The sequence below is a fragment of the Panthera pardus genome, unplaced genomic scaffold (genome assembly GCF_024362965.1).
Source record: "Panthera pardus isolate Hobbes unplaced genomic scaffold, ASM2436296v1 HiC_scaffold_13, whole genome shotgun sequence".
In the NCBI taxonomy this organism is placed as follows: domain Eukaryota; kingdom Metazoa; phylum Chordata; class Mammalia; order Carnivora; family Felidae; genus Panthera; species Panthera pardus.
The window spans coordinates 85,021,815-85,032,228 of record NW_026526688.1 but is presented as its reverse complement, the minus strand read 5'-3'; positions in this window follow the sequence as shown (position 1 = coordinate 85,032,228).

The window sequence follows — 10,414 nt, the reverse complement described above, 5'->3', positions numbered from 1 at the left end:
ATTTACGACAGAATTTTTTTCTTGATTTCAGGGAGCAGAGGAGCATCTGAGTGTCCTTTTTGTTTTTTTAATTTTTTACAAAATGTTTTATTTATTTTTTGAGAGAGAGAGGAGGACAGAGGATCCAAAGTGGGTTCCATGCTAACAGGCTGATAGCATCAAGCCCATGTGGGGCTCAAACTCAAGAAACGTGAGATCACAACCTGAGTCAGAGGCCGACACTTAACCAACTGAGCCAGCCAGGCGCCCCATCTGAGTGTCCTTCTTACACAAGCTATCTCTTAAGTGGCTTTTATTTAAAATAACCAACGTGCCAAAGTGGCACATCTTAGGGTTGTCTGCCCTTGGTCCCCACAAGAGTTACCTCTGGCAACAAATAGACCTGTCCTATTTACCCATGCATGCCTTATGAGTATTATTTTCTATTTATGCCACAGCAAGGAACTGCTGTAGACAGCTTCTTTTAACACTTTCATCTAGGTTTACCACCTCTATTTTTAATTGGTATTTCTTTTACAAAACCTGTAACAAAACATTGCATGTATATGACATAAATCATAAATGTATAGACTGGTGAAATGTTCACAGTTCGAACATAGTTGTAAATAATATATTTCCAGTACTCCCATTCATGACCCCTTCCAGTCACTACCTTTTCCTGAAGGTGTCCAAAAGAAACAACAGGCCCCAAATGTAGTCACATATGTTAAGTCCCACAAAGACTTAATATCTAACTGAATTGTAGTTTCAGCCACTCCTAAAAGTGGAATTTTAAATGGGTCAGTCTGGAATTTCCCATCAGCACTAGTGCAGTAATCTGCATAGTAAGAGCCCTGCCCCTCCTCCCAAGGTGACCTTGTGTGAAACAATCCTTTCTTTTCTTTTGCCAATAACTTCCTTGTCCTACCCATTGCTGCCCATAAAAAGCTGGACATTTTGTTTTGCTCTTCTATTTGTTGGAGGGAAGCTGCCCTACTCATGAATCATTGAATGAAGCCAATTGGATCTCTAAATTTACTCAATTGAATTTTTCTTTAACAAAGATAACCACTATACAGAATTCTAACCCCGTGAGTTTAGACTATTCGTGAACGTTATAGAAACAGAATTATACTGTAACTTTTGTTTCATTGCTGACTTTTTCATTGCTAGCTTCTTTTGTTTAATCTTATTTTTGTGAGATTTATTCATATTGTTATTTGAAGTTTAGTTTGTCCAAAGTTCCAATTCATTTATCCACTATGCTGTTGAGGGACAATGGCTTCCCCCCCCCCCCCCCCCCGAGTTTTAGGGTTAATTATAAATAGTGCTGCTATAAACATCCTTAATTTAGTATTTAGCAAATTCAGGTATGCGTTTAATATATGATGTTAAATAATTTTCAAAGAGATAGTCCAAATTTATACTCTCCCAGACTGAATGAGAGTTCCAGTTGCTTCACATTATTATCAACACTTGATATTGTCAGTCTTCTTAATTTTAGCCATTCTGATAAATGTGGTATCTAAGTGGGGTGTCTCTCCATTGGATGGGGGCTTCCAAATGTGGGGCAATGATTGGGTAGAAGCCAGTGGCTAAGGAGGCAAAAGAATTCACCTGAAGCAGAAGAGATAGAAGTTTACTGAATACACTGCAAGGGAATGCTGAGCAGGAAGGCAGAGGAGAGGCTGTCTGCAACTGAGGTAGTGGGAGGGGCTATTTTTAAAGGTGGTGTGGCAACTTATGGAATTCTCTCTTTTTTGGTAACTGTGCCTGGTTGCAAGTAGGCCATTGGTCAGGGCCTATCGATATCTTCAAATGAGTTACCTGAGGGGCCTGTTTATATTCAGCTGAGTGGTCTCTGTGGGCCCTTTCTACATTCCATTGTTCAAATCTGTTTGGCTAAAAGCAGCCGCTACAGTAAATGTGGTATTGTTACCCTAAACTGGGTTTGCTTTTTGGTGTGTTTTAAGACAAGAGACACAACCCAACCGAAGAAAAGGAAAAAGAAAGGATTTTACTTGCAACAAATAAAGGAGAACAATAGGAATGTTTCCTAAAGTTGTGTCTCCTCGAACAACAAAACTGGGGGAAATTTCAACCTAAGGATACAGTTGTATTCACAAAGGGACTTGCACAGGGGCGCCTGGGTGTCTCACTTGAGTGTCTGCTTCTTGATTTCGGCTCAGGTCATGATTCTAGTGTTGTGGAATTGTGGTAGAGCCCCTCCCTAAGGAATGTGGTGAAAACCTCAAGAAGGAAACCTGGTTATGTGCGCATGCACGACATTCCTCATGACTGAACATAGACTGCCCATTCAGACTGTATGTTACCACATATGGGACACAGAGGAGCAAAAATTATACAAAAGGCAAACTCCCACCATGCTCGGGGCTCAGCCTTTTGGGTCTTAGCCCACTGAGCCTGTGCTGGCATGAATAAAGTTGCTTCCTGGAAAGAAAAACCTTGGTGTCGTGACTCTCTGTGTGTGACTCACCCTACATTTCATGGGCGCTCTCCCAGGAGGTGGAGGTGGTGTTTCACCTCCCTTGTCTCCGGGGTACAAACCTTAGAACACTGGGAGAGGTGACCTCGCCTGGCGTCAGTGGACCACCTGATCCAAAGGAGACTAGCCCCTCCTGGTGCACCAGGGCAAGGGACCCAGATGCACAAAGGAACCAGGCAAGGCCCAAGAATGAGCTCAGGGAGCATCTCCTGTCAGACTGGTAACCTGGGTTCGTTTTGGGAGACCTGCATTTAAGAGGCAGAGGGGGAGTGTGATCACCTCCCAGAGTTGCCTGAGTAGTTCCATAAGGAACAAAACCACAACTCTAAGGTGCTGGGCACTGGGCAGTGGGTTAGAGTCACTGTGTGACTGTGTATGAATGAGACAGACAGTGGAAAGGTTTCAACCTGACCAATGGGCCCAAGCAAGTGTTTAGTCCCGATCCAGGGTTCTGTGGCAACCTCATACAGCTTAGGGTGGAATCAGACTTCCTCAGGAGTCTTATCAGGATCAAGGCTTGATACTGAACCCGACAATGCTAAGAGGCACCTAAAATATCTCTAAGAGAGGCTGAAAACAATGAAGCTAGTTTGTGTCCTTTCCAAATTAGTCCCGCCCTTCCCCTATTTTTCTCTCTTGTGCATGAAAGTTGTCCATTACGGGGAGGAAATGGGTGGAAAGTAGAGTAAACCAATTCCCCTAGAGTGTATGTTGAGGAATTTCAAAAAGGGATATTCAGGAGATTATGGTGTGAAATTAACTTCTAGAAAGCTCCAGGTTGGCCATCATTCAGGGTGGGCTGGCCTTCCGAGGGCTCACTTGATAAGGAACTAGTTGGCTGAGTGTTCAGTGTTGTTGTGGAGGATCCAGGCCACCCTGACCAATTTCCTTACATTGACTGTTGGCAAGACCTGGTCCTATCTTGGCCGCCTTGGCTCAATGGCTGTATTGAAGAGAACTGTTGAGTTATGATGTCTCATGTCGCAGCTTCCTCCAAATGCTGGCCAAAAACTGAAAAACCCATACTGTCGGGAGAGCCTGAGGGGACCCCATCAACATATGCCCACCCCTCACTGTCACCTGTGCCTCCAGCCACACTGGCTGCAGAAACCCTACTGGATCCTGCCCCTAGTCCAAGGCCTCACCACCTCTAGCACCACTAGCCTCTCTGGATGTGACCAACTTGCCCGGACCACTGGTCCTAACCCCATACACCCCTCCCAGAAGGCGACTAGAAGATCAGGCCAGTGGAGACAGTCCCTCCCTGCACCAACACTGGGAAGCCCTACAGATGCCGCTGAGGGAAACTAGGAAACCCATCTAATGTGATCAGGAAGGCCAGATCTGAGGAGGCCAGCATGTTTTTGTGTACCAACCCTTTACCACTACGGACCTCCTAAATTGGAAGCACCATACCCCCTCCTATATGGAGAAGCCCCAGGCTGTTATTGAACTAATGCGGTCCATAATTCAAACCTGAAAGCCTACCTGGATGGACTGCCACCAATTCTTCTTGACCCTCTTTGATACAGAAGATTACCCAGGTGGCCTTAAAATGATTAGAGGAGAATGACCTTGCTGGGACACTAGACACCCAGGCTTAAGCTCGGGCTCACATCTCTGGGATGGATCCCAAATGGACCCAAATGACTCAAGTGTAGATGGAGGGCTCGCAAGGACTGAATGGTATCAATAAGCCCTTCTAAATGGTACAAAGGAAGGAGGTGAAAAGGCCATAAATATGAGTAAAACATCAGAAGTGCTCCAGGGAGACCAAGCCAGTTCTATGAGAGACTATGTGAGATATTTCGTCTCTATACCCCTTTTGATCCAGAGGCACCCATTACCAGCAGATGAAGCTTTCATAGGTCAGGCCCTAGGGGACATCCAGCGCAAGCTGCAAATGCTAGAGGGTTTCACCAGCATGAATGCCAGTCAGTTCCTGGAGGTAGCACCTAAGGTATTTGTTAACCATGACCAGGTGGCACGGAGGGAAGAATGCCAGAAGATGCAGAAAAAGGCAGACTTGTTAGATGCTGCCTTGGTAGAGCTATCAGAATATTCCTGGAAAGGTGCCCCACGGGAATGGGGTTGGGGCCAAAAAGGGGAACAGGTGAGAGGATCATCTCACCCAGGACAAAAGTTAGGACAGAACCAGGGTGCTCACTATCGTCAGGAGGGCCACTGGGAAAATAAGTGCCCCCTGCAGCTGGGTAATTCTCAGCAGTGCCCCAAGCAGAAGGAAAGAGGCCATGTGGTCTTGGGCTGGTACCAACCAGCATCATGACCTCACAGGGCCCCTGAAGATGATTTTGTGGGGCTAGCTGCCGTGGAGGACTCTAAGGAGGACTAGAACAAACCAGGCCCTATTTTGTTAGACCCCCAAGAGCCTATGGTCAGAATGAATGTGGAGGCCGACCCATCAACTTCACGGTGGATACTGGGGCAGAACATTCGGTGGTGACCCAACCCGAGGGCCCCCTCTCACAGAGACAAGCTACCATTGTGGGGGCCACAGGCAATCAGACATATCCTTTCCTGCTGCCTCGGTGATGCAATTTAGGTGGCCATGAAGTCATCCATGAATTCTTGTACCTCCCCAACTCCCCCATGGCTTTAATGGGCTGAGACCTTTTGGGAAAGCTCCATGCCCAGATAACTTTAAACTCTCAGATAAACTTTAAAAACTCAGGGACAAGCTGCTCTGACCCTATGAAAGCCGGAAGCAAGGATTATGACTCTCACGATTCCCCAAGGGGAAGAATGTTGCTTCTACAGTCTCATGGAGGAGCCACAATAGGGACTTGAGCTGCCCTTCAGAGTACCAGGGGTGTGGGCTGAGGACAACCCACCAGGACTGGCCCAGAACATACCTCCAGTAGTTGTAGAACTAAAGCCAGGGTCAGGGCCCATCCACCAAAAACAATATTTCATCCCTGTAAGGCACAGGTGGGGATACAGAAGCACCTGGAGAGACTTCTAAAACATGGGATCCTCCAACCCTGTCAGTCATCTTGGAACACTCCTCTCCTACAGTCCAGAAGCTGGGCCCTGATGACTACTGGCGGGTCCAAGACCTGCATGCAGTAAACTAGACCACTGTCACCCTGAACCCAGTTGTCCCAAATCCATACTCTTGGGTCTTATCCCTGCTGAAGGCGCCTTCTTCATATGCCTAGACCTCAAGGATACTTTCTTCTGCATCCACCTGGCTCCCTAGAGTCAACCACTCTTCACCTTCCAGTGGGAGAATGCTGAAAATGGTGACAAGGGCCAGTTGACTTGGACCAGATCGCCTCAGGGATTCAAAAATTCCCTATTTCTGGCACTGCATTAGCCTCAGACCTGAGAACCTTCCCAGTGGATCAACATGGCTGCGTCTTGCTTCAGTAAGTAGACAACTTAGCTGGCTGGAAGGTCTCAGGAGGACTGCATGGAAGGAACCCGATAGCTCCTTACCCTCCTATGGGAGACTGACTATAAGGCCTCAAGGAAAAAGGCCCAACTCTGTCAAAAGAAAGTCAATTACCTTGGCTTTCACCTCTCCCAGGGGCAGTGCCAACTCAGCCCAGAGAGAAAAGAGGCTGTTTGGTCCTGGTCCTGCCAACCCGAAGTCAGGTTCGGGAGTTTCTTGGGGCTGCAAGTTTCTGTAGAATCTGGATACCTAACTTGACTGTCTTGGCAAAACCCCTTTATGAGGCCACAAAGGGGGTAAGTGGGAACCTCTGTTATGGGAACAAGTACAGCAAAGGGCCTTTAGAGAGATCAAATGGGTACTCGCCAATGCGCCTGGTCTGGGGCTCCCAGACATGTCCAAGCCCTTCTTCTTGTACGTTCATGAACATACTAGCATCGCAGTGGGAGTCTTAACTCAGATGTTGGGGTCATGGCATCACCCGGTGGCATATCTCTCCAAACAGCTTGACTCTGTTACTCAAGGCTGGCCACCCTGCCTATGGGCACTGGCATCTACGGCCCTCTAGTGTCTGAAGCTGACAAGTTAACTATGGGACAAGAATTGACAGTCCAACTGCCACGTTCAGTATTGACATTAATGGAGTACAAGGGACAGTACTGTCTAACCAACACCAGGATGGTCAGATATCAGGGAATGCTATGTGAGAACCTGCACATTCACCTAGAAGTAGTGTGGACCCTAAACTCTGCAACCCTGCTGCCTGTCAGGCCAGGTCAACCAGACCACGACTGCATTGAAGTCATGGATGAGGTATTCTCCAGCTCACCAGACTTGAGGGACCAGCCCCTCAACGACCCTGTCACTGAATATTTCACTAATGGTAGCAGTTTTGTGAAAAAGGAAGAATGTCTTGCAGGGTACTCTGTGGTTACCCTGAATTCTATCATTGAGGCCAAACCCTTGCCAAAGGGGACTTCAGCATAGAAGGCAGAGCTCATCACACTAATCTGAGCTCTCCAACTGGTGGCAGGGATACATGTTAATATATACACAGACTCTATGCCTTCACCACCCTCCACGTACATGGGGCTTTATATAAAGAGAAGGATCTAATAAACTCAGGAGGAAAAGACATAAAGTTTGATAAGGAAATCCTTGAACTCTTAGATGCTACATGGGCTCCTAAAAGAGTGGCAGTCATGCATTGTTGGGGACATCAAAGGGGAGACACCACGGCCACATGGGGAAACCGTAAGGCAGATCGAGAGGCAAAGCTTGCGGCCTCCAAAGGAACAGCGGAATCAGCAGCTTTAACCACCACACGGTTCCCTAGCCCACTGGCAGAATGGGACCCTAATTACTCACAACATGAGAGTACCTGCTTTAAGACTGAAAAAAGGAAGCTACCTCCCAGGTGGATGGTGGAAATTTGAAGATGGATGAGTAGCAGTTCCTAAGGCCCTGGTTCCAGCTGTGGTCAAGCAGTTCCATTAGGAAACCCATATTGGCTAGACAGCTATCGAGACTGCATTGAGCCAACATTTCTATGTCCCTCAACTCCCAGCATAGCCCGAGCAGTATGAGAGCAATGTGAAACATATGCCCAGAATAACCCATGTCAGGGACCCAAGGTCGCCCCTGGGGTGCAGAGTGTCAGCACCCCATTTGAAATGTGAAAATGTGGTGGTGGACTTCACTGAGCTCCCAGGGTCTGAGGCTATAAATATCTGTTGGTCTTTGTGTGCACTTTCTCAGGCTGGGTGGGAGCCTTCCCTACTCACACAGAAAAGGCACATGAAGTGGACTGACTTCTAAAAGAGATCATTCCTCGATTTGGGATCCCTAACACTATGGGATCAGATAACAGGCCAGCGTTCGTGGCTGAGGTGGTGTAGCTGGTGGCAAAGGGGTTAAAGATCACCTGGAAGTTACACACGGGCATACTGACCCCAGAGCTCCAGGAAGGTGGAATGAATGAACCGAACCCTGAAGCTGCAATTAAGGAAACTATGTCAGGAGACCACCTATACTGGGACCAGGTGTTGCCAATTGCCTTGTTAAGAATCAGGTAGAGCCCCACTAAGCAGATGGGGTTCTTCACTAATGAAGTCCTTAATGGGCACCCTTCCCCCATTATCAAGGGCATAAGGGGAGATCTAAATAAGATAGACAATCTAACCCTAAGGCAACAGATGAGGGCCCTTGGCTCTACTCTAACCACCTTAACACCACTGGGTTAGGGAGCGATTAACTGTGAGTCTGACCACAGATTCTCACCCCTTTAAACCAGGAGATGTTGTATGGGTGAAGGAGTAGAATGTCCAACCCCTAAAACCACTCTGGAGAGGCCTGTTCACTGTCATTTTGTCCACCCCTAGTGTAATAAACGTAGCAGGAGTGGGTCCCTGGATTCACCACACCAGAGTGAAGCCAGCATCTTGAAGCTCGGAATGCATTCCTGATCCATCAACGCTGTGCAAGCTGACCACATGGAAGAAGCAATCTGCAACTCCAGAGGTTCTGGGAGACTGCAGCCCTGCTTTAGGTACTCTGGAAACTGACTAATCTATGCACAGCAGAAGCTTGAGGAATCCACCGTCTGGTGAAACAAATAGACTGTCCTTATTTTCTATATCTGTTTCCTTACTGTGATGCACTGTCACCCCATGTTTCTCCCTGTTATTTTGATTCTTGCTCTACTTTTTACCATAGGATTGGCAGAGGCTGCCCTGGCCAGCTGGGAGTGCGGTGAGAGGTTTCTGTTAGCACTCACCTTCCCCTTCTGGCTGGGATGCTTTGTTGGTATTGGTTGCTTCTAATCTGGACCCCTTCTGTAGACCTAGATTCCTCTTCTTGTGACCCATATATTCACATAACCAGGTCAGGCCAAGGAGTCACTTGGACCTTACTATATCATACCCACTTCTCATGCCAAGGAAAAGGCCTGGGGACCTGCAGACACAATAAGACCACCTATTCTATCTGCCAACGGGAGAGTCAACACACTTGCTTTGATTCACAGTACTCCCCCAGTGAAGATTGGTTAGAAGTCCCATCCTACCAGGGGGTGAGGGAGGGGGCTTGGTCAGCTGGACACAAATTACTAACCCAAAACGACTGGTGTCAATGCTGTTTGACGTATGTGAGGTTATAGGTATTGGCCCAGAGGCATCTGTCATATGAAAAAAGCAGGCATTTGTCATAGAGGGCCCAAGGACTCTTGATATGCCATGTGGAGGCTTAGATTGGGAGTGGGAATCCCGGCTCAATGACAAATGTATGTGTGAGGAAAATGGTTTATGTGCCTGTACACCTGAGTTTTTATGCCCCAGCTAGAGCTGTGTTTCATGGGCTACTTGGAAAAAAGACGGCACAACAGTGCTCCTTCAGAAGGGGCCTGCTACATCAAGTTGTCAATCAAAGGCCTGTAACCATCATTAACCCAGGAGATTCCAAATGGCAATGGGGCACCTGAATTGGCATCCGGATCCATGGGCGAGGCAGAGACCCAGGGACTGTGTCAAGAAAGTCACTACTGCCCATCCAACCATGTCCCATCAAGTCTTCCACTCCCTCAGTGAAGAAATAAGAAGTAGCCCCCCTCCCATCTCAGTCACAGCAAGGAAGTTGTTTCTAACCCTAGCAGAGACTCTGAAGGTCTCTTCTTGCTATGTATGTATGGGGGAATCAATGGCCATTGGAGGCTAGAGAATTAGATCCCTGCAAACCTTATAATGGAACAGAACACCCCAGTCCTACTACCAGGGTTTGGCTTCTCAGAACCTCAATTATTGGAAAAACCTTCCTTGCCTGGTGAGGAAGTTCACCACCTCTCTTGGAAGCTTAATGTGCGTAGGCCAAAGATTTTATAACTTAACAGCCCAGGAAACCTGAGGATGGGGGTCCCCAGATCACCTTGAGCCAGATCCCTACCCTGTGGCTAACTTCTCTCATCTCCAAGAGGCCTGGGACAATGTCGATGCAGCCATTGAATGGCAGGCCCCAGGTAGAGGTGGACTATACAGGTTATATGGAAGGACAGCCTATATAATATTTCCCTCAGTTTGGTCAGAGTCATGTGTGCTGGGAACTATTCATCCATGTTTCTTCCTGCTCCCACTTGCCAGAGGGGAACATTTGGGAGTCCAATTGCATGGGGACAGGGAGACTGGAAGGAAATGACGTGCCCTACAAATTGGCAATTGGAAAAATGATGAATGGTCTCACGAGCATATAATCCAATATTATGACCCTGGTCAGAGGATGGGTCCTCAGGCTACCGCAGTTCCATTTACATTCTAAACCACATAATCAGACTGCAAGCCATTGTAGAAATTATAACCAATGAAACTGCCAGAGCTCTGAACTTACTGGCCAAACAGCAAACCAAAATGTGCATGCTATCAAAATTGCTTGGCCTTAGATTACTCGCTTGCTTCTGAGGGAGGAGTTTGTGGAAAGTTCAACCTGAGCAACTGCTGCCTACAGATAGGTGATGAAGGAAAGTCATA